Source organism: Petaurus breviceps, unplaced genomic scaffold, assembly GCF_028583685.1.
Source record: "Petaurus breviceps papuanus isolate PSGF00001 unplaced genomic scaffold, PetGlider_PUasm1.0 91041, whole genome shotgun sequence".
Taxonomy (NCBI): domain Eukaryota; kingdom Metazoa; phylum Chordata; class Mammalia; order Diprotodontia; family Petauridae; genus Petaurus; species Petaurus breviceps.
The window spans coordinates 21,415,018-21,438,183 of NW_027187400.1; the positions used below are offsets into that span (position 1 = coordinate 21,415,018).

At 38.9% G+C, this 23,166-nt stretch overlaps 1 long non-coding RNA gene and 1 pseudogene across 1 annotated transcript in view; one reads left to right on the forward strand and one right to left on the reverse strand.

Moving 5' to 3' along the window:
* The window catches only part of LOC138154267 (arylacetamide deacetylase-like 4), a 21,676-nt pseudogene extending 16,219 nt beyond the window's left edge, over positions 1 to 5,457 (reverse strand).
* LOC138153839 (uncharacterized) overlaps positions 1 to 23,166 on the forward strand; it is a 50,257-nt gene that overhangs the window by 26,282 nt on the left and 809 nt on the right. The gene's annotated exons all lie outside the window — the stretch shown is intronic.

The window sequence follows — 23,166 nt, forward strand, 5'->3', positions numbered from 1 at the left end:
TCTCTCTCTCTCTCTCTCTCTCTCTCTCTCTGTCTCTCTCTCTCTCTGTCTCTCTCTCTCTCTCTCTCTTTTGGATATGTGTATCCTTCACACACTAAAACAGTTTATTTTGAGGTAACTTTTGTATTTTTGAATGTTTAAATATTGATAGCTGCTGTATTACAGAATCTTTGAAAAGTTGGGATTCCTGGCCTTAGAATGCTAATTCCAGCTGACAAATGTTTCTGTATTCCTTCTGCTTTTAAATAGACCTAGAATGTTTGCTGTGCTGTAAGATCCTTAAGGATTGCCAGTCTATAAGGTATAGTTGGACTGTTGGCCTAGAAATCCTGAATAATCAAACCTAAATGCTTAATCCCTTTTCCAGGGCTGGGTGACAGTTCGTGGCTATGGATAGTGCTGTGCCTGGAGGCAGGAGGTCCTGAGGTCTAATCTGAGGATTTAGCATGATGCCTGGCATATTGGTTGGTTCTTCATAAATTCTCATTTCCTTCCTTCTCTTGGCAGCCTCTCTCTTTGGAGGGATTATGTTTTTTTGCCTTTTTTACATACTAAATGGGACAACTTGTGCTATTATTGAGTTTGGAATTGTAATAGGTTTGCCCTTATAATGTCAGGAATCTCTTGGGGAAAACTTCTGGTGTCCTTTAGTATAGGGACCCAGAGGAAATTAATCTGGACTTCAGATCATCTATGTCAGAAACCCCTGGGGACATTTTGGTGTGCTTTGTGGAGAAAAAGATACCTAGAAATTTTGTCCAAATTCCACATTGTCTTCTATTTTTTTTCATTCTTTTGGATCTGTTTTATAATATCTTGATTTGTCATAAAGGCATTTGCTTCCATTTGTTCTATTCTAATTTTGAAGGAATTATTTTATTCATCGAGCTTTTGGGCCTCCTTTTCCATTTGGCCACTTCTGTTTTTTAAGGTATTTTTCTCCTCATTGACTTTTTGGACCATTTTTGCCATTTGAGTTAGTCCATTTTTTAAGCTTTTATTTTCTTCAGTATTTCTTGGGTCTCCTTTAGCAAGCTGTTGACTAGTTTTTCATGATTTTCTTGCATCAGTCTCATTTTTCTTCCCAATTTTTCCTCTACTTCTCTCACTTGATTTTCAAAATCCTTTTTGAGTTCCTCTATGGCCTGCGACCAATTCATATTTTTTTGGAGACTTTTGATGCAGAAGTTTTGACTTTGTTGTCTTCTTCTTGTTGTATGTTTTGTTCTTTGTCATCAAAGAAAGATTCTATAGTCTGATTTTTTTCCCTCTGTTTGTTCATTTTCCCAGCCAATTACTTGACTTTTGGGCTCTTTGCCAAGGTAGGACTCTGCTTCCAGTGGAGAGTGCTATGTCCTAAATTTCTGGGGTTTTTCACAGCTGTTGTGAGAACTACTTCTAGACACCTATAAAATTTCAGTTCTTCTAAGGTGATATGATCAAAGGAGAGGTATTTACTCTTCTCCTGGCCTGTTGTCTGGTCTATGAGTGACCACAAGCACTCTTTCCTGCCTCCAAATTGTAAAGAGGACATCTCCACAGCTGTCACAAGCTCTGCCATGCCAGCACTCATCTTCACCCCAGGACTGCTACACAAACTGCGACCCATGTCCAAGCAGGGAAAAACAAGAGACTCCTACCTCAGCACAAGCAAAGAGATCCCTGCAATTGCCCTCTGATCAGCCACTTGATCCCCCCACTATCTGTGAACCAAGATCTCCAGAAGCAGCTGCTGTTGCTGCTGCTGCCACCTCTGCCACCAAGGCTGGGGGCATGCTCTTCTCTCACCCAGGTCCAACAGAGTTTCCCCACTGACTTATACTTTGTCTTTGGTATTTGTGGGTTGATTACAATCTGCTTTGACTTCTTGCCTGAGTGTGAGGAGGTGGCTTCCAGTGGGCCCCAGGTCTTAAATACTAGCAGGAAGCTCCATAGGGGGAGTTATAGACCAGATTTCCTTTTGAGGTAGAAAACTGATTTTGTCTTTTTCTTTTATTTATTGTTTGGGTTAGGGAAGACCATATTGTACATCGAGACAGATATTTGTTAAATTATAAGCAAGAAGTAATCTTTGATAAACTTTATAAAGTGTTGTTTGTTGAATCTGTAGAACTGTATTTGGAAATGTTTGCAATTTTCACTTGTACATGTATGAGCTAATTCAGGTACACTATAACTCGCACTTAATCTCTCATACACTGAAAAGATACTAATATGTTGCCATATATCTTAGATCATAGGCTGATATAGATCTGAAAGGAGGGACCTTATAGAGATCATTCAGTTAACCCCCCCCCATTTTCAAAATGAGGAAATTGATATTGAGTGGGTGAAGTGGTTTGTCTAGTGATACAGATATCGATGGAGCAGAATTTGATCTCTTTTTCTCTAACTCAAAATCTAAAGCTCTTTCCGCTATGGCACCTTTCCCCTGTTAATATATGTTCATCTATGTCCAGGGGCAAGACACAGATCACAACTTACTGGAGATGGCCCCTATGTAGTGGGAAGCCTTCTCCTTTTTGAGCTAATGTGTTTCCCAGGTCTCAGTTTCTCTGAGGCAATACCCATTCAGTGATTAAGGCTAGGTGAAAATTAGGCAATGAATGGCCTCTCTTACCTATTCAAAAAATAAAATCAGTCTGGGAGGGGAAGACTCTCAAAGTTTCTGGCCAAAAGAGAAACAATTGCTATTTACACTCACTCTGAGCCATCAGAATCTGAACAATGACCAAGAGATGCTTGGGTTAGGACCTATTGTCCGCCAGTCAATGAGAGCCAAAGTGATTTGGGTTTAAGGCATGGTCCTTAAAAAAAGAAATCTAGCACATAAACCCCAAGACATCTTGCTAGGTTTCAGTGATTAAAATTTATACTACTTTAGGCAGAGCTGGACCCACATGGCTCCAGAGGAGAAAATGAGACTGGTGATTTTGCACAGCCCTCCCTCACTTAAATCCAATCGACTTGCAAATCATGACATCTTCCTGATATCACAGTCCTCTTCAAGAACCAAAGTTGCTATTTGTCTACATTACCCCTTTCTCTTATTCCCACCCATTTTGTTTCACTCTCTCCAGAGTAAATTGGACTTCATGATCATTTTTGCTATGGCCTTTCAAGGGGCATTTGGAAATAATGTTGATTTCACTATGGTTGAAGCTGCAGAGAGGCTTTTCCTTGGGTGTGAGGAGGGCAGCTCAAGAAGCTGATTTTCAAAGTGAGGGTAACATTCTTTCCCTAGAAATAATCAACTGGGGGCAGCCAGGTAGCACAGCGAGTAAGAGCACCGGCTCCAGTGTTTGGATGACCTGGATCGAATCCTGGGCTCAGATACTCAGCACCACACCCAGAAATAACTGGCCGTGTAACCTTGAGCAAGTTACTTATCCCGATTGCTTTAAAAAAAAAATAAATTAAAAAAATCAACTGGCCCACATTAGAAAAGGACATAGACCTTTAGCCAGAGTCGAAATGGACTTCAGACATCCCATCTGTGATACTGAGATTAATACTTAGGAATCAACATGATGAAAAATACAAATTATTCTACTATAAGCTGCATATAAATGCATGGGGAAAGAAACTGGGGGCAGAAACAGGAAGAAATGATCAAATGAGACTCTAGACCTTTACCCACTAGCTGTAGACTTTATAACAAGGGAGAAAAAGGAGGCAGTATGTGCTGGGCAAGGCAAACTACCATCTCCCTTTATAACTCTGTAGAAAATAGCCCACAACCCCAAAGAGAACTGAGAATAGCAGTGCCCCAGACCACCAGGCCAGCTTCTAAGCCATTCCAACAGCCATTACCTGGGGAGAAAACTCCTGTGTAGGGGGCCAGCTGTCCCCACCATCTGCCAGCTATGTGGCAGAAAGGTATCCTAAGAGAGTGACAACAGGTAGCATTAGCAGGTAAGTCACCTTGATCATCACCTCCCCTCAGACTCTGAAGGAGATAGTCTAGGACCCTGAATCCAGGAGTCTTAAAATTAGCAGTGCTTCCGAGACTCCTGGTCCTGCTTCCAGCCTGGGCCCTTGCAACCAACATTGGGGAGAGAAACAGCTGTGAAGAAAGGGCCTCCCTTCCTCACAGCTACCAGTGCCAGCTGCCAAGCAACTGTCAAGTTGCCCTCAGAATGGCAGCACCTCCAGAGACTGTCTCTCTGCCTAAGACCTCTGGGAGTGGCGATACCTCCTAGACCACAGGTCCTGCTTTCACCCCATTCCTCAAAGCCATCATCCTGGGAAGAAGCACCTAAGGAGACACAGCTTGGTAACTCCTACAAGTGCTATAGCTACAGCTACTGAAGACTCAGAAAATAAAGTTCTTCCACCAAAGCCCTTGGTCCTTTGTGTCAGGTGGTTCCACATTAGAAGCTGATATGAGAAACAGGAAATGACATATTACTATATGCTTGGTCACTCTACCCCAAGGGGTCATAGGACCCTTCCATTTGACCTGCTGCTGCAACCTTCCATATGTGATGTCCTCTTCATTAGAACGTGAGCTCCTTGAGAATCAAGGCTGTCTTTTCTGCTTGTGCCCTGAGTGTTTAGCACTGTGCTTTGTATGTATAAGTGTTTAATACATGCTTTTTCAATTTTTCATTCACCATTGGACCCTGCCTTACCCTTACTTATTAATAAGGGTCAAATGCAACTCTTATCTCCCTTTCAACCCCAGTGATTCTGCATTCCACCCAACATGAGGGGGCACTCTGAGGTAACTCCAGACCTCTCCCCTAGCTCTGCCCCTTTTGTTTATGATTAAGAGTGTATATGGATTTACCTTCTCAGTTTCTTGACTCTTGATGTCCTCACTCACTTGAAAAACAACCTCAGTTTCCATACCTATCACATTTTGAAGCAGCTTACTTATAAAAACATGGTATCACTACATACAATTCTTTAATATAATAGGTTATTCATGGCAATACCATAGCCATTGATTGAGCTCTTACTTTATTTAGAAAAATTTGACCCCCAAATTCTACTATTAGGCAGTTAACCCAAGGAGGTCATTCATAAGAAGAGTCTCCCTATACACAAAAATAAACAGTATAGCTAACTTCCTGAAACCCCCCTTCATCACAGAACACAAAGCATTCCAAACACAGGAGCCTAAACATTGTGTTACCCAAGACCCCAGCCTCCTCCAGGAAGGCCCTTTGCTAGCTTAGGGTCTTCTATTATCACTTAGCTTCTGCTTTCTCTACTCCTCTCCCATTCAACCCATATTCACCCATCCCTTATCAGGGCCTGAAACACAAAGGGGGTAACACTCACACAATTTATTCCCAGTAGAAAGATACAGTGAAGGATGCGGAGCTTCATTGTGTGGCCAATGGCAGCAGGGACATCTGTGGTAAAGAAATGTTCATAGATCACCCATAGTGCAATTCCCAGGCTAAAGATGCACCCTGCCAAGAGGGGAAAGAAGAGCGAGATCAGCATGCCTGAGAGTGAGCTTCTCTTTGGAACTTCGTTGACAGATGTCCTGGTGCATTTATAAATCCCTCCCCCTTCCTTCTCTGCCCTGGTCCAGTTTCCCTGTAGGCAATAACTTGGCCAAGTTCTTAAGATTTGTATACTTGAATAAATTAGACCAGAATAACCTGATTGAACAGATAAATCAATAAACATTTATTAAGAATGAATTACTTAATACCAGGCTCTGTGCTAAGCCCTGGGAATAGAAGGAAAGGCAAAGGATAGTGGCAGCAGGGACTCCTGAGCCCCTGCACTCAAAGAGCTCCCTGTCTAATGGGGGGATGACAAGTAAACAACTAAGTCCAAGCATGATAGGGACAGGATGAACTGGAGATAAGAGAGGGAAGAAGATAACCAACAGAAAGAAGGCATGAGAATTAAGGGAGATTAGGAAGGACTTCTTACAGAAGTTGAGATTTTATCTGGGAGCAGAAGGCAGAGATAAGGAAGGAGGGAATTCCAAAAATGAAGGCCAGCCTCTCCTGGATTGTCAGGGAACTTTGACCCCAAAGGGAAGGATCCATCAGGTCACCCTTTGCACCATGAAAGGAAGGCTATAAAGTCTGCTCTTCCTCTAGATCTTGGGCCAGTCATGAGATCTAGAATGACAGACCTAGAACCCACAGGAAGTATCAAGTACAAACTCTCACTGTATGTAATCTCTGTTTTTTAAAAATACATTTTTATTGATGTTTTCTGTTTTTCATATCACCACAATATCCCATTGTATTCCTCCCTCTCCCCCTCCTGAGAGTCATCCCATGTGTTTTTTTATCCTTTTTGGAAAGGAAAAAATCAAGTTAGCACAACTAATCAATATATTGAGAAAGACTGAAAACATGTGCAATGTGTAACACCTGTGGACCTCCTGTCTCCATGAAGGGGTAGGTTGGGGCTGTCTTTTCATATCTCTTTGAGTCCTGCTTGATCTCTATAGTTTCATTTTATTTGCTTTTACCTTATCGTGTGTCATTATTCTTTGCTTTTACACTGCTTTATTTGCTATGTTTTTTTTTCTTGCCTCTACTTCACTCTGCACCATTTTATATAGAGCTTTCCATGCTTCTCTATATTCAGATGCATCATTTCTTTTTTTTTTTTTTAAGCAATTGGGGTTAAGTAACTTGCTCAAGGTTACACGGCCAGTTATTTTGCGTGGGTGCCACGTATCTGAGACTGGAACTGATCCCGGGTCTCCTGACACAGGTGCCAGCACTCTTACTGCGCCACCTGGCTGCCTCTTTTGGCGGGGGTGCTTTTTTTTTCTTTTTGGAGGGCAATTGGGGTTAAGTGACTTGCCTAAGGTCACATGGCTAGTTTTTTGTGTGTTAAGTGTCTGAGGGCAGATTTGAAGTCAGGTCCTCCTGACTCCAGTGCTGGTGCTCTACTCACTGTGCCACCTAGCCACCCCTCAGACACATCATTTCTTACAGCACAGTAATATTCCATTATATACCATATACCAAGATTTGTTAAATGTTTCCCAATTGATGGGCATCTACCTTGTTCCCAATTTTTAGTATAACAAAAAATGTTGTTATAAATATTTCAAATATATGAGGACTTTCTTCTTATTAATGGCTTCCTTGAGGCCAATAATGAAGTTTCTGGTTCAAAGAGCATGAACATTTTATTCACTCTATTTTAATAATTCCAAATTTCTTTCAAAAATGGTTGTGCCATTTCAAACTACCAGCAATGCGTTTATGAGCCTGTCTTCCCACAAGTCCTCCAACATTGACCGTTGGCATTTTTGGTGATTTGAAAGGTGTGAGGTAAGATATCAGAGTTGTTTTGATTTACATTTCTCTATTATTGTTGATTTGGAGCATTCTTTTTCCTGTGAATTGTTTTGCAGTTCTTTTGAGAACTATTTGTTCACATCCTTTGACCATTTATCTATTGGGAAATAACTGTTAGTCGATGTGTGTGTGTGTGTGTGTGTGTGTGTGTGTGTGTGTGTGTATTACTGCTGGTAGGACTGAGAAATGCTGGTGGGTGGAGAAACAGATGAGTCTAATATTTTGAAACCAAGTAAAAGATTTTATGGCTGTCTCTAAATTCTGTCTTATTATATTCAGCCCAGTGCCCAGCCTGTTAAGTTAATTTTGGATCTCAATTCTGTCATAGCTGTATTAACTATAATTTTCAACTTTGTAGAATCAATCCATAAATTATTAGGCTTTTTATTGTAAACTTAAAAAAAGTTTTATTAATTTATTTTGTTTTTTCATTACAAACATTTGCATATTATTCTCACTTTGTGAAAGGACTCCTTTAAGAAAGAAAACTGTTAAGGAAAAATAAACAAAAAAACAGTGACCTCATTGAAAGTACATGCAATATGTCACACATAGCACCCCTCCCCACCTCTCTATTTTTCTTTTTTTAATAGTATTTAATTTTCCGCAATTATATATAAACCATTTTTAGCATTCATTTTTACAAACTTTTGAGTTCAAAATTTTTCTCCATCCCTTCCCTTTCCTCTTCCTAAAATGGGAAGTAATTTTATATACGTTGTATATGTGCAATCACATAAAACATATTTCCATTAGTCACAGTTGTGAAAGAAGAAACAAACCAAAAGGAGAAACACACACACACACACACACACACACACCATTAAGTGAAAAAATTATACTTCGATCTGCATTCTAAATCTATCAGTACTTTATCTGGACATAGATAGCATTTTCCATCATGAGTCCTTTGCAATTGTCTTGGATCTTTGTGTTGCTGAGAAGAGCTAGGTTATTCATTGTTGATCATCACACAATGTTGCTATTAGTGTGTACAATGGTTTCCTGGTTCTGATCATTTCACTTTGCATAAATTCATACAAGTGTTTCCAGGTTGGCCTGAAATTTGCCTGCTCATCATTTCTTATTGCACAATACTATTCCATTATGCCCCATGTTTTATGTTTAACAATTCTCCAATTGACAAGTACCCTCTCAGTTTCTAATATCTTTCCACAACAAAAAGACCTTACATAAATATCTTTGCACATGTAGGTCCTTTTCCCTTTTTTATGATCTCTTTGGGATACAGACCTAGTAGAGGTATTGCTGGATCAAAGGGTTTGCACAGTTTGGCTGCCCTTTGGGTATAGTTCCAAATTGCTCTCCAGAATGGTTAGATCGATTCACATCTCCACCAAAAGTACATTAGTGTCCCAATTTTCCCACATCCTCTCCAACATTTATCATTTTCCTTTTTTGTCATGTTAGTCAATCTAACAGGTGTGAGTCGGTACCTCAGAGTTTTTTGAATTTACATTTCTGTAATCAATTGTGATTTAGAGCACTTCTCCATATGACTATAAATAGCTTTGACTTCATCTGAAGACTGCCTGCTCACATCCTTTGACCATTTTTCAATTGGGGAATGGACGGTATTATTGTAAATTTGACTCAGTTCTCTTTTTTTAGAAATGAGGCCTTTATCAGAGACATTGTTTTCCAGCTTTTTTCTTTCCTTTTACTCTTGGTTACATTGTTTTTTGTTTGTTCAAAAACTTTTTAATTTAATATAATCAAAATTAACTATTTTACAATCCATAATGCTCTCTAACTCTTGTTTAGTCATGAATTTTTCCCTTCTCCATAGATCTAATAGGTAGATTCTTCCTTGCTCTTTTAATTTGCTTAAGGTGTCACCATTTGTGTGTAAGATGTTGGTCTATACCTAGTTTCTGCCATACTGTTTTCCAATATTCCCAGAATTCTTTGTCCAACAGTAAGTTCTTTTTCCAAAGACTGGGGTCTTTGGGTTTATCAAATGCTAAGTTACTATGATCATTTACTACTGTGTCTTATATACCTAATCTATTCCACTGATGGACTACGCTATTTCTTAGCCAGTACCAGAAAGTTTTGATGATTACTGCTTTATAATATAGTTTGAGATCTGATATTGCTAGGCCACCTTCTTTTGCATTTTTTTTTCATTAAATCCCTTGATATTCTTGACCTTTTGTTCTTCCAGATGAATTTTGTTGTTATTTTTTCCTAGCTCTATCAAATAATTTTTGGTAGTTTGATTGTATGGCACTGAATAAGGAAATTAGTTGAGGCAAAATTGTCATTTTTATCAAATGGGCTTCACTTACTCATGAGCAGTTGATATTTTTCCAATTATTTAGATTTACCTTTAGTAAGAAAAGTGTTTCGTAATTGTTTCATATAGTTCCTGGGTTTGCCTTGGCAAAAAAACTCTCAAGTATTTTATATTGTTTGCAATTATTTTAAATGGAATTTCTCTTTCTATTCTTGATCATATATAGAAATACTGATGATTTATGTGAGTTTATCTTATATCTTGCAACTTTGTAAAATTGTTAATTATTTCAAGTAGTTTTTAGTTGATTCTCTAAGTACACTATCATATCATCTGCAAAGTGTGACAATTTTGTTCCTCATTGACTCTTCTAATTCCTTTGATTTCTTTTTCTTTTCTTATTGCTCTAGCTAACATTTCTAGTACTATGTTGAATAATAGTGGTGATAGTGGGCATCCTTGCTTCATCCCTGATCTTACGGGGAAGGCTTCAGGTTTATCCCCATTACAGATAATACTTGCTGGTGGTTTTAGATAGATCCTGTTCATCATTTTAAGGAACATTCCCTTTATTCCTATTCTCTCTAGTGTTTTTAATAGGAATGGTTACTGTCAAAAGCTTTTTCAGCATCTATTGAGATAATCATATGGTTTCTGTTAGTTTTGTTACTGATATAGTCAGTTATGTTGAAAGAAAGTTTTCCTAATATTGAACCAACCTTTTATCCCTGGCATAAATCCCACTTGGTCATATGATCCTTGTGATATATTGCTGTAATCTCCTTGTTAGTAATTTATTTAAAATTTTTGCATTGATATCCATTATTTTAGCTCTTCCTGGTTCAGGTAGCTCATCTGTGTCAAAGAAGGAATTTGGTAGTACCCCACCTGTTTTTTCAGATAGTTTATATAGTATTGTAAATTGTTCTTTAAATATTTGGTAGAATTCATTTGTGAACCCATCTGGCCCTGGGGATATTTTCTTAGGGAGTTCATTAATTGCTTGTTTAATATCTCTTTCTAAGACAGGCCTATTTAGGCATTCTATTTTCTTATCTGTTAATCTGGGTAGTTCATATTTTCACAAATATTCAGTGGTTTTGCTCAGGTTGTCAGATTTATTGACACATAATTGGGCAATAGAATTCCTAATTATTTCTTTAATTTCTTCTTCATGGTGGTGATTTCACCCTTTTCCTTTTTGATACTGATAATTTGGTTTCTTCTTTTTTTTTAATCAAATTAATCAAAGGCTTCTCTATTTTTTTCTTGTAAAACCAGCTTTCTAGTTTTCAGTAGTTTTCTTACTTTTTTTTTCCTTTTTGGAGGGGGGAAGGCAGGGCAATTGGGGTTAAATGACTTGCCCAGGGTCACACGGCTAGTAAGTGTTAAGGGTCTGAGGCCAGATTTGAACTCAGGTTCTCCTGACTCCAGGACCAGTGCTCTATTCACTGTGCCACCTAGCCACCCCCCTTACTTTCAATTTTATTAATCTCACCTTTGGTTTTCAGGATTTCCAATTTGGTACTCAACTGGGGATTCTTAATTTGGTTCTTTTTCTAGTAATTTTTTTTTTGCATGCCCAGTTTATTGATTTGCTCCTTCTCTATTTTGCTGATGTAAGAATTTAGAGAAATAATTTTTCCCCTAGTTACTATTTTGGCTGCATGCCATAAATTTTGGTATACTCATTTTTATCTTTCTCTTTAATGAAAGTTTTGGTTGTTTCTGTGATTGGTTCTTTGACCCACTTATTATTTAGGATTAGATTATTTAGTTTACAATGAATTTTTAATCTGTATCTCCACTGCCTTTTTTCAAATGTAAATTTTTTTGTGTTATGCTCTGAAAAGGTTACATTTAATATTTCTGCCTTCCTACATTTGATTTTTGGGATTTTTGTACCTTTGTATTAGTCAGTTTTTTGTAGGTATCATGTGCTGCTGAGAAAAAATGTATATTCTTTTGTTTTCCCATTCAGTTTTCTCCAGGGATGTACAAATTGATCATGAGGTTGATACACACATTGCCAGAGCTATATCAGTGTTTGGGAGGCTCCAAAGGAAAGTATGGGAGAGAAGTAGTAGAGTGATTACCAAACTGAAGGTCTACAGAGCCATTGTGCTGACCTCATTGTTGTATGCCTGAGAAACCTGGACAGTCTACCAGTGCCATACCAGGAAACTGGATTGCTTCCATTTGAATTGTCTTAGGAATATTCTGAAGATCACCTGGCAGGATAAGGTACCAGACACTGAGGTCCTTACTTGAACTAAGCAGCCAAGCATTCAAACTCTGCCTCAGAGAGGACAACTCCCATGTGTTGGCCATGTTGTTTGAATGCAAAACGTATGCTTATCACAAAGACTATTTAATGGAGAACTCACACAGGGCAAGCATTCACATGGTGGTCAGAAGAACCAATACAAAGACACTCTCAATGTCTCTCTCAAGAACTTTGGAATCGATTGTATGACATGGGAGACACTGGCACAAGACTGCACAAGCATGGCATGCCCACATCAGAGAAGGTGTTGTGCTCTATAAGCAAAGCAGAATTGAAACAGCTCAAAGGAAATGCAGGACATGCAAATTTAGAGTATCCATACCAAATTTTCACATGGATTATTTGTGCCCAACCTGTATAGAGCATTCCAAGATTGTATTGGTCTGATCAGCCACAGTCCGATACATTGAAACTTGACTTTAGCATAGTGGTGTCATTTTTGGTCCTCTTCAAGAACAAAGGACAACAACTAACGAACCAGCCAATTTTCCCCAGAGGTATGTCATAGCTAACTTTTCTAAGATTCTAGTAACATCCTTAGTTTCTTTCCTATTTATTTTTTGGTTGGATTTGTCAAATTCTTAGAGGGGACAGTTGAGGTCTCCACTAGTTTTGCTATTTCTTCCTGTAACCCACTTAACTTCTCCTGTAAGAATTTGGATGCTATACCATTTGGGGCATACATGTTTAGTGTTTATATATGGTACCTTTTAGTGAGATGTAGTTTCCTTCCTTATCTCTTTTAATTCAATATATTCTTGCTTTTGCTTTGTCTGAGATCATAATTGCTCCCCCTGGTTTTTTACTTCAGCTGAAGCATAATAGATTCTGCTCCGGCCCCTTTCCTTCACTCTGTGTGTGTGTGTGTGTGTGTGTGTGTGTGTGTGTGTGTGTGTGTGTGTGTGAATCTGCTCCATTTCCCTGATGCCATGGTCCTCTTAGAAAATGAAGGATAAATACAACCTGTGAGTAGACTGAGCTGCCTGAATGGGGACACAACTAGTTGGGTAGCTTGTCCTCTTCCTCTCCCTCTCCTTTTGATGACCAGAAGCTTCCTACTTAACTTGGGGTTTACTGAATAGATTTCTTCCTTTCTTGCCTTCCTTCTTACTCTCTTTCATTCTTCCTTTATTCCTTCCTTCATTCCTTTCTTTTTTCTTTCTTCTTTTCTCTTTCTTCTTTTTCTTTCTTTCTTCCTCCCTCCCTCCCTCCCTCTTTTTTCCTTCCTTCCTTCCTTCCTTCCTTCCTTCCTTCCTTCCTTCCTTCCTTCCTTCCTTCCTTCCTTCCTTCCTTTCTTGCTTTCTTGCTTTCTTTCACAAAGACTTAGACCCAGTTGACTCTGAAGCTCATAGATTGAATCACAGTAGGTCCCTTCCCAAGCTCGACTTAATGGCTGTATTTTGGGTCCTCCTGGCTTAGAGTGAATGTTTATGGTAACTGTTTCTCTTTGGAACAGCAACCCTGAAGGTCTTCCTCTCCCAGCTTGATTTTTTTTCTAATTAAAGGGGCCAACCCTTCACTCACTTCTTAAAGAGGACTATTCACTGAATGGGTGTTACCTCACTCTAAGTGAGTACTCGAAAAGGCCTTAGCTTAAAAGGTCCGGGTCTCTCATTGCATCCTGGGTCATTTCCAGTCATCCTGATGGATACAGATGGCTCTGGAGGAGAAAGTGAGGCTGGTGACCTTGCACAACCCTCCCTTACTCAAATCAAAGTCAACTGCAAGTCATGTCATCATTTCCCTGATGCCATGGTCCTCTTAAAAAATGAAGGACAAGCACAGTCAAGTGTGTTTCTTGTAAACAGCATATTGGAGAGCAGAACCAGGGGAACTTTGTACACAATTACAGACATATCATATCTATGAAGACTAAATTTGATAGACTGGACTCCTCTCAGCAATGCAAGGTTATAAGACAACTCCAAAAGACTCATGATGGAGAGGTTTTAATGCTACCTCCTTTGACTCCCAGAATATAATATTCTAAGCCCTCTGATCCCTTAATAGAGAAGCTGCTAAATCTTGTGTTATCCTGATTGTGTTTCCACAATACTTGAGTTGTTTCTTTTTGGCTGCTTGTAATATTTTCTCCTTTACCTGGGAACTCTGGAATTTGGCTACGATATTCCTAGGAGTTTTCCTTTTGGGATCTCTTTCAGGATGTGATCAGTGTATTCTTTCAATATCTATTTTCCCCTTTGTTTCTAGAATATCAGGGCAGTTTTCCTTGATAATTTCTTGAAAGATGATTCTAGGCTCTTTTTTTGATCATGACTGTCAAGTAGTCCAATAATTTTAAAATGATCTCTCCTAGATCTATTTTCCAGGTCAGTTGTTTTTCCAATAAGATATTTCACATTGTCTTATATTTTTCATTCTTTTGGTTTTGTTTATAATTTCTTGATTTCTCATAAAGTCATTAGCTTCCATTTGCTCCATTCTAATTTTGAAGGAATTATTTTCTTGGGGTGGAGTCAAGATGGCAGAGTAGAAATAGGACTTCTGCAGGGCTCCCACTCCCACCTCCTCCAATTCATGTAAAAAATGACTCTAAACAAACCTTGGAGCTACAGAACCCACAAAATGACATAGAGAAGCTAACCTCCTGCTGCAGACAGTCCAACAGGCCAGCAGGAAGGGGCCAGCACAGCACTCTGGGAGCCAAGCCCAGCCCCTCACGAGCCCAAGGTTTTAGCCTCAGGGTGGCCATAACCATCCACCACCTGGAGGGACTTCAGATCACTAGCAGCTGTGGTGGTTTCCAGAATTATCAACCCATACATGCTAAGGACAAAGTGAGAGGTCAGTGCAGTGTGGACTTTGGGACCTGGAAGTTTGGGAGTGCAGTCCAGCCTTTGCCCCTAGGGTGAGAAGTGGCTGAGGCATGGCGGCCATCCAGCCACTGCCACGTGGCTGCTTCAGAGATCCAGGCCTGCAGGTTGTAGGGGAACCAAGAATCCAGTCTGAGGGGTAATCACTCTTGCTTTAACCTGTTTGGATCTGGATCACTGTCTGGGGTGGAGGTCCTGGGGTGAGTGACCAGTGTGCCAGAGCATGTGGAGGATTAAAAAAGGGAAGCCAACTAATAGTTCCAGCATCTGAGAAAACCCCAGAAATTAGAACAAAGCTCCCTTTTCTGGTAGCAGAGTTTTACTGTGGCAAAAAGCTCAAAAGACAAGTAATTGAGTGGCAACATGAGCAAGCTAGGGAAACAAGGCAAACACAGCAGTCCAACTTTGGATTCCTTTTTTGGCGACAAAAAGGATTGGGGCATGGAACAGTAGGAGAATAGCAAAGTCATAATGCCTGTACCAAAAGCTTCCAAGAAAAGAATAAGCTGTTTAGAGGTCATAGAGGAGCTTAAGAAGGATTTTGAAAACCAAATAAGATTAGTGGAGGAAAAATTGGGAAGAGAAATTAGAATGATGCAAGAAAATTATGAAATGAAAGTCAACCTGACAGAAGAAAATGACACCTTAAAAATAGACTAACCCAAATGGAAAAAGAGGCTCAAAAAGCCAATAAAGAGAAGAATGCCCTAAAAAGGCGAATTTGCCAGATGGGAAAAGAATCTCAAAAGCTTACTGAAGAGAATCATTCCCTCAGAATTAGATTGGAGCAAATGGAAGCTAGTGACTTTATGAGAAATCAAGATACTATAAAACAGATTCAAACAAATGAAAAAAATAGAAGGCAATGTGAAATATCTCATTGGAAAAACCACTAACCTGGAAAATAGATCCAGAAGAGAGAATTTAAAAATTATTGGACTACCTGAAAGCCATGATCAAAGTAAGAACCTAGAAATCATCCTCCAAGAAATTCTCAAGGAAAATTGTCCAGATATTTTAGAACCAGAGGGCAAAATAGAGGTTAAAAGAATCCACTGATCACCTCCTGAAAAAGATCCCCCCCAAAAAACTCCTAGGAATATTATAGCCAGGTTCCAGAGTTCCTGGATGAAAGAGAAAATATTACAAGCAGCCAGGAAGAAACAATTTGAATACTATGGAAAAACAATCAGTATAACCCAGGATCTGGCAGCTTCTACACTGAGGGATCAAAGGGCCTGGAATATGATATTCCAGAGGTCAAAGGAGCTGGGATTAAAACCAAGAATCACCTACCCAGCAAAACTGAGTATCATGTTCAGGGAAAAATATGGTCATTCAATGGAATAGAAGACTTTCAAGCATTCTTGAATAAAAAACCAGAGTTGAATAGAAAATTTGACATTCAGATACAAGAAGCAAGAGAAGCATGAGAAGGTAAACAGGGAAAAGAAATCATACGGAACTTATCACAGTTGAACTACTTATATTCCTACATGGAAAAACGATAATTGTAACTTATGAAACTGTTCTCAGTATGAGAATAGTTGAAGGGAATAGAAATGTATATGTATATATATATGCATATATATACGTTACATACATGTACATATGTCTATATAGGAGGGTATATGGGCATATGTGATAGTAATGGAATATAAAGATCCCCTCTATTGGCTTGGTTTTTGGTTTGATTGTGTTAAAACCCAGAGCTTGTTAATCCCACCTGTGGGATGGACTTGTTGATGTGAAAAGAGAGTGCTGAACTGGGAGGAGCTGGTGATGTAGATTTGGAGAGACACAGGAGAGAGGCAGAAGAACTTTTTGGAAGCAGCACTTGTGGAGGCAGAGAGAGACTGAGAGGATTGCTGAGGGCCACTTTGAATTGCCCTGGACTTTTGAGACCTGCCCCCGGAGCTGCCAAGGACTGAGGAGACATGGCTGTTTTGCTGGTACTTTGTCTGTCTGTTTTGATGTTGTTTTGCCAGATTTGTCCACTGGTGAAAGACAGTCCTGTTGTTGAAGAAGACCTGGAACCTGGCTGTTGGTTAAGAGCTACTGAGACTGTCCTGCAGACAGAGAGTGAATACTGTCCACTGGTGAAGGACAGTGCTGTTGTTGCAGGGGTCTGGGAACCTTTCTGTTGGTTCAGAGCTACTGAGCTGTCCTGCAGATAGAGAGTGAATACTGTCCACTGATGAAGGACAGTGCTGTTGTTGCAGGGGTCTGGGAACCTTTCTGTTGCTTCAGAAGCCCTGAAGAAGGATTTTCTTGTTGTATGTTTACATAAATCCTGGGAGAGGGTTTTGCTAATGTTTTCAGGGGTCCTAGGACTGTTCTGCAGACAGAGGATGAATTAATGAAGAGACTGGCAATGTATCTTGTGGCCTTGCTAAGCTTTGTCTCCCCAGAAACAAAGATTGCTGAGAACTTGCCTTGTGTCAAGATGAAGAAAAGACCTCCATTTGGGTATTAAGTGCTGTGTTTAAACTTGATGTAACTCTGGGGTAGATTCAATTGTGATCCAGGGGTGGGGAACTTTTGACCTTTTTGTGCTCTGTGATTGAACAAATGAATGTACTTTACTTATGATTGGAAACTAATCTCCATTTGAGAAGAGGGGCTTTGTGATAGACTAAATGAAGGTACAGCCTAGGGGTGGAGTAGTATTTAGAACAGGGACTTTGTAATTGATTGAATGAATGTAAGGTCCTGGGGTGGGGTAGTATTTGGAGATTATTTAATCACACTTAGTAAATGCTGCATTTTGAATGATGTCATATTTTGACCTTCTCTGTTCTTAATTTGTCACTGAATAAAATGGAGAGCACCTATGCTGGTATTTTGAACCTTGGGAAGTTGCCTTTCCTTGGCATTACATTACAGCATATTAATACATATGTGAATGTGTGTATATATGTGTACAAGTATACATAGACAGAGGGCAGAGGACCAATTTAATAGGAAGGGATGATACTTAAAAGGTGAAATTAATAGATGAGAGAGGAATATAATTAGAGGAGATGGGGAGAGATAGAATGGGGTAAACTATCTCATATAGAAGAGGCAAGGGAAAACTGTTGCAGTGGAGGGGAAGTCAATCTTATTCTCATTGAATTTGGCTTAGGGAGGGAATGACATACACACTAAATAGGGAATCTCACCCCACAGGAGAGTAGAGGGGAAGGAGATGAGAGGGGGGATGATGGAATGGAAGGTAGGCTGGGGAGGAGGGAAGTTGGAATCACCTACTTTTGAAAAGGGACAGGACCAAAGTAGAGAATAGAACAAGTGGGAGGTGGGATAGGAGGGAGGCAAATATAGTCAGTCTTTTACAATATATCCACTATGGAAATGTTTTGCATAGTTACACATGTACAACCTATATTGAATTGCTTATCTTCCACTAAGAGTGGGTAATGAGAGAGATAAGAAAAGAATCTGGAATTCAAAGGTTTAAAATCAAATGTTTAATATATTATTATTATTATTATTATTATTATTTTACATGTAACTGGGAAATAAGATAAACAGGCACTGGGGCATAGAGATCCAGTGTGTCCTACTGGAAAGTCAGAGGGAGGGATGGGGGAAGATATGGGAGAGAGCAGTTTGGGGGAAGGCATATTCAGTGGGATCACTGTTTTGGGGTGGTGGGTAGGGGAAAAATGGGGGAAAAATTTGTAACTCAAAATCTTGTGGAAATGAATGATGTAAGCTAAAAATAATAATAATAAATTGAAAAAAATTAAAAAGGAATTATTTTGTTCAGTGGGTTTTTGGACTTTCTTTTCCATTTTGCCAATTCTTTTTTTACAGCATTCTTCTCCTCACTGCTTTTCCTTTTGGATCCCTTTTGCCATTTGGGTTAGCCTATTTTTTATAACACCACCTTTTATTTAAACTGAAATACACCTACCTTTTGCATGGGTTTTAATCAAAGCACTATTAGTTTATTTATCCCATGATGATCTAAGAACAGAAAATAGATTTCTTTTTTTTAATTTGTCTATTTATTTTTAGTTTTCAACATTCATTTCTACAAGATTTTGAGTTACAATTTTTCTCCCCATTTTTCCCCTACCCCCACCCCAAAATAGCAATCCTACTGAATATCCCTTACCCCAATCTGTTCTCTCTTATATTCTCCCCCACCTCCACCTCCAACTTTCTAGTAAGTCAAGATGGATTTCTAAAACCCAGTGCCTGTATATATTATTTCCCAGGTGCCTGTTACATTACAGCATATTAATACATATGTGAGTGTGTGTATATATGTGCACAAGTATACATAGACAGAGGGCAGAGGACCAATTTAATAGGAAGGGATGATACTTAAAAGGTGAAATTAATAGATGAGAGAGGAATATAATTAGAGGAGATGGGGAGAGATAGAATGGGGTAAACTATCTCATATAGAAGAGGCAAGGGAAAACTGTTGCAGTGGAGGGGAAGTCAATCTTATTCTCATTGAATTTGGCTTAGGGAGGGAATGACATACACACTAAATAGGGAATCTCACCCCACAGGAGAGTAGAGGGGAAGGAGATGAGAGGGGGGATGATGGAATGGAAGGTAGGCTGGGGAGGAGGGAAGTTGGAATCACCTACTTTTGAAAAGGGACAGGACCAAAGTAGAGAATAGAACAAGTGGGAGGTGGGATAGGAGGGAGGCAAATATAGTCAGTCTTTTACAATATATCCACTATGGAAATGTTTTGCATAGTTACACATGTACAACCTATATTGAATTGCTTATCTTCCACTAAGAGTGGGTAATGAGAGAGATAAGAAAAGAATCTGGAATTCAAAGGTTTAAAATCAAATGTTTAATATATTATTATTATTATTATTATTATTATTTTACATGTAACTGGGAAATAAGATAAACAGGCACTGGGGCATAGAGATCCAGTGTGTCCTACTGGAAAGTCAGAGGGAGGGATGGGGGAAGATATGGGAGAGAGCAGTTTGGGGGAAGGCATATTCAGTGGGATCACTGTTTTGGGGTGGTGGGTAGGGGAAAAATGGGGGAAAAATTTGTAACTCAAAATCTTGTGGAAATGAATGATGTAAGCTAAAAATAATAATAATAAATTGAAAAAAATTAAAAAGGAATTATTTTGTTCAGTGGGTTTTTGGACTTTCTTTTCCATTTTGCCAATTCTTTTTTTACAGCATTCTTCTCCTCACTGCTTTTCCTTTTGGATCCCTTTTGCCATTTGGGTTAGCCTATTTTTTATAACACCACCTTTTATTTAAACTGAAATACACCTACCTTTTGCATGGGTTTTAATCAAAGCACTATTAGTTTATTTATCCCATGATGATCTAAGAACAGAAAATAGATTTCTTTTTTTTAATTTGTCTATTTATTTTTAGTTTTCAACATTCATTTCTACAAGATTTTGAGTTACAATTTTTCTCCCCATTTTTCCCCTACCCCCACCCCAAAATAGCAATCCTACTGAATATCCCTTACCCCAATCTGTTCTCTCTTATATTCTCCCCCACCTCCACCTCCAACTTTCTAGTAAGTCAAGATGGATTTCTAAAACCCAGTGCCTGTATATATTATTTCCCAGGTGCCTGTTACATTACAGCATATTAATACATATGTGAGTGTGTGTATATATGTGCACAAGTATACATAGACAGAGGGCAGAGGACCAATTTAATAGGAAGGGATGATACTTAAAAGGTGAAATTAATAGATGAGAGAGGAATATAATTAGAGGAGATGGGGAGAATCTGTAAAAAAAAACCATTAAAAAAAAACATTTGTTTTTAAAACTTTGAGTTCCAGATTTTTTCCCTTCTTCCCTCCTCGCCCAACCCCACTGGGAAGATAAGCAATTCAATATATGTTGTACATGTGTAGTTACACAAAACATTTGCATAGTAGTTATATTGTGAAAGACTAACTATATTTTCTTACATCCTATCCTGTCCCCCAATTATTCTATTTCTCCTTTGACTCCAACCCTTTTCAGAAGTGTTTGCTTCTAACTACCTCTTCCCCAATCTGCCCTCTCTTCTATCATCTCCCCTCTTATCCCTTTCCCCCTTATTTTCCTGTAGGGTAAGATACCCATTTGAGTGTGTGTTATTCCCTCCTTAAGCCAAATCCAATGAGAGTAAGGTTCTCCCATTCCCTTTCACTTTCCTGCTCTTCCCCTCCATTGTAACAGTTTTCTCTTGTCTCTTTTATATGAGACAATTTGCCCTAATATATCTCTCCCTTTCTCATCTCAATAAATTCCTCTTTCATCTCTTAATTTTATTTTTAGATATCATCCCTTCATATTCAACTCATCCTGTGCCCTCTGTCTATGTATACATGTACATACATATGCCCACATCATATATATTTATATATACATATATGTACATATACATATATGTGTGTGTATCCCCTTCAACTATCCTCATAATGAGAAAAGTCTTATAAATCACAATTATTGCTTTTCCATGTAAGGATGTTAAATAGTTCAACTTTAATAAGTTCCTTATGATTTCCTTTTCCTGTTTACCTTTTCCTGCTTCTCTTGCTTCTTATAGTTGAAAGTAAAATTTTCTGTTCAGCTCTGGTTTTTTCATCAAGAATGTTTGAAAATCTTCCACTTCATTAAATGACCATATTTTCCCCTGAAACATTATGATCAGTTTGGCTGGGTAGGTGATTGTTGGTTTCAGTCCTAGTTTCTTTGACCTCCAGAATATCATATTCCAAGCCCTTTGATCCCTTATTGTAGAAGCTTGTAGGTCTTGTGCTATCCTGATTGTGTTTCCACAATACTCAAATTGTTTCTTCTTGGCTGCTAGTAGTATTTTCTCCTTGATCTGGGAATGCTGGAACCTGTCTATAATATTCCTAGGAGTTTTCTTTTTGAGATCTTTTTCAAGAGATGATTGGTGAATTCTTTAAATTGCTATTTTCCCTTCTGGTTCTAGAATATCAGGGCAATTTTGCTTGATAATTTTTTGAAAGATGGTTCTTTTATTATCATGGCTTTCAGATAGTCCAATAAGTTTTAAATTACCCCTCCTGGATCTATTTTCCAGGTCAGAGGTTTTTCCAATGAGATATTTCACATTGCCTTCTATTTTTCATTAGTTTGAATCTGTTTTATAGTATCTTGATTTCTCATAAAGTAATTAGCTTCCAGTTGCTCCAGTCTAATTTTGAAGGAATTATTCTCTTCAGTGAGTTTTGAAATTCCTTTTCCATCAGACCAATTTGGCTTTTTAAGGCATTTTTCTCCTCATTGGCTTTTTGGGCCTCTTTCGCCATTTGAATTAGTCTATTGTTAAGATGTAATTTTCTTCAGTATTTTGTGGGGTCTCCTTTAGCAAGCTGTTGACTCACTTTTCATGATTTTCTTGCATCATCTCATTTCTCCTCCCAAGTTTTCCTCTACTTCTCTTACTTGATTTTCAAAAGCCTTCTTGATCTCCTCCATGACCTGTAATCAGTTCATATTTTTCTTGGAAGCTTTTTATGCAGGACTTCTTACTTCATTGTTTTCCTCCTCTCCCATGCTTTGATCTTTTTTTGTCCCCAAAAAGGAATCTAAGGTTTGATTGCTGTGCTTGCTTTGCTTCCTCTGCTTGGTCTTGTTGCCAGTGTAGCAGCAAACACCCCAGCGTCTCCAGGGTGGCTGCCAGCACAGGTTCTTAGATCTGCTTTGCTAAAGGAAAGCAACTCAAAATTGGTTAACAAGCTTACTTTAATCAGTCAAATATATATCGTTTACCTAGTTCAAGGAGAAAAGGTCAGCACCCCGAACTTCAGAGTATACAGACAGAAATATCAAGACAGAGAAACAGATCAAGTAGACAGGTTTCCAAATTGTCCAACCATTACATCCATACCAAATCAACATCTGGGTTTTTCTAAGCCGGGGGGCTCTCAACAACGGCTTCCCAGAGTCTCATCTGATCAAATCACAGAACACTTCTCAAAGTGAGCCCCAAAACAAAGCCTCAAATCAGGGTTTATATAGCCTTCTCTTGGCTCAGAGAATGTAATAACCTCTGGACCCACTGACCAATTGTAGCGGCAAGCACCCCAAGCGCGTCCTCAGGGTTTGCAGCTACCACAGGTTCTTGGATCTGCTTTGATAAAGGAAAGCAACTCAAAATGGGTTAACAAGCTTACTTTAATCAGTCAGACATATATCGTTTACCTTATTCAGGAGAAAAGGTCAGCACCCTGAATCTCAAAGTATACAGGCATAATTATCAAGACAGAAACATCAAGTAGACAGATTTCCAAACTGTCCAACCATTACTTCCATACCCAGTCAACATCTGGGTTTCCACATTCTGGGTTTTTCAAAGCCAGAGGACTCTCAACAATGGCTTCCCAGAACTCAGATCAAATCACAGAATACTTCTCAAAGTGAGTCCCAAAAACAAAGCTACACATCAGGGCTTATATAGCCTTCTCCTGGCTCAGAGAATGTAACAACCTTATTGACTCACTGGC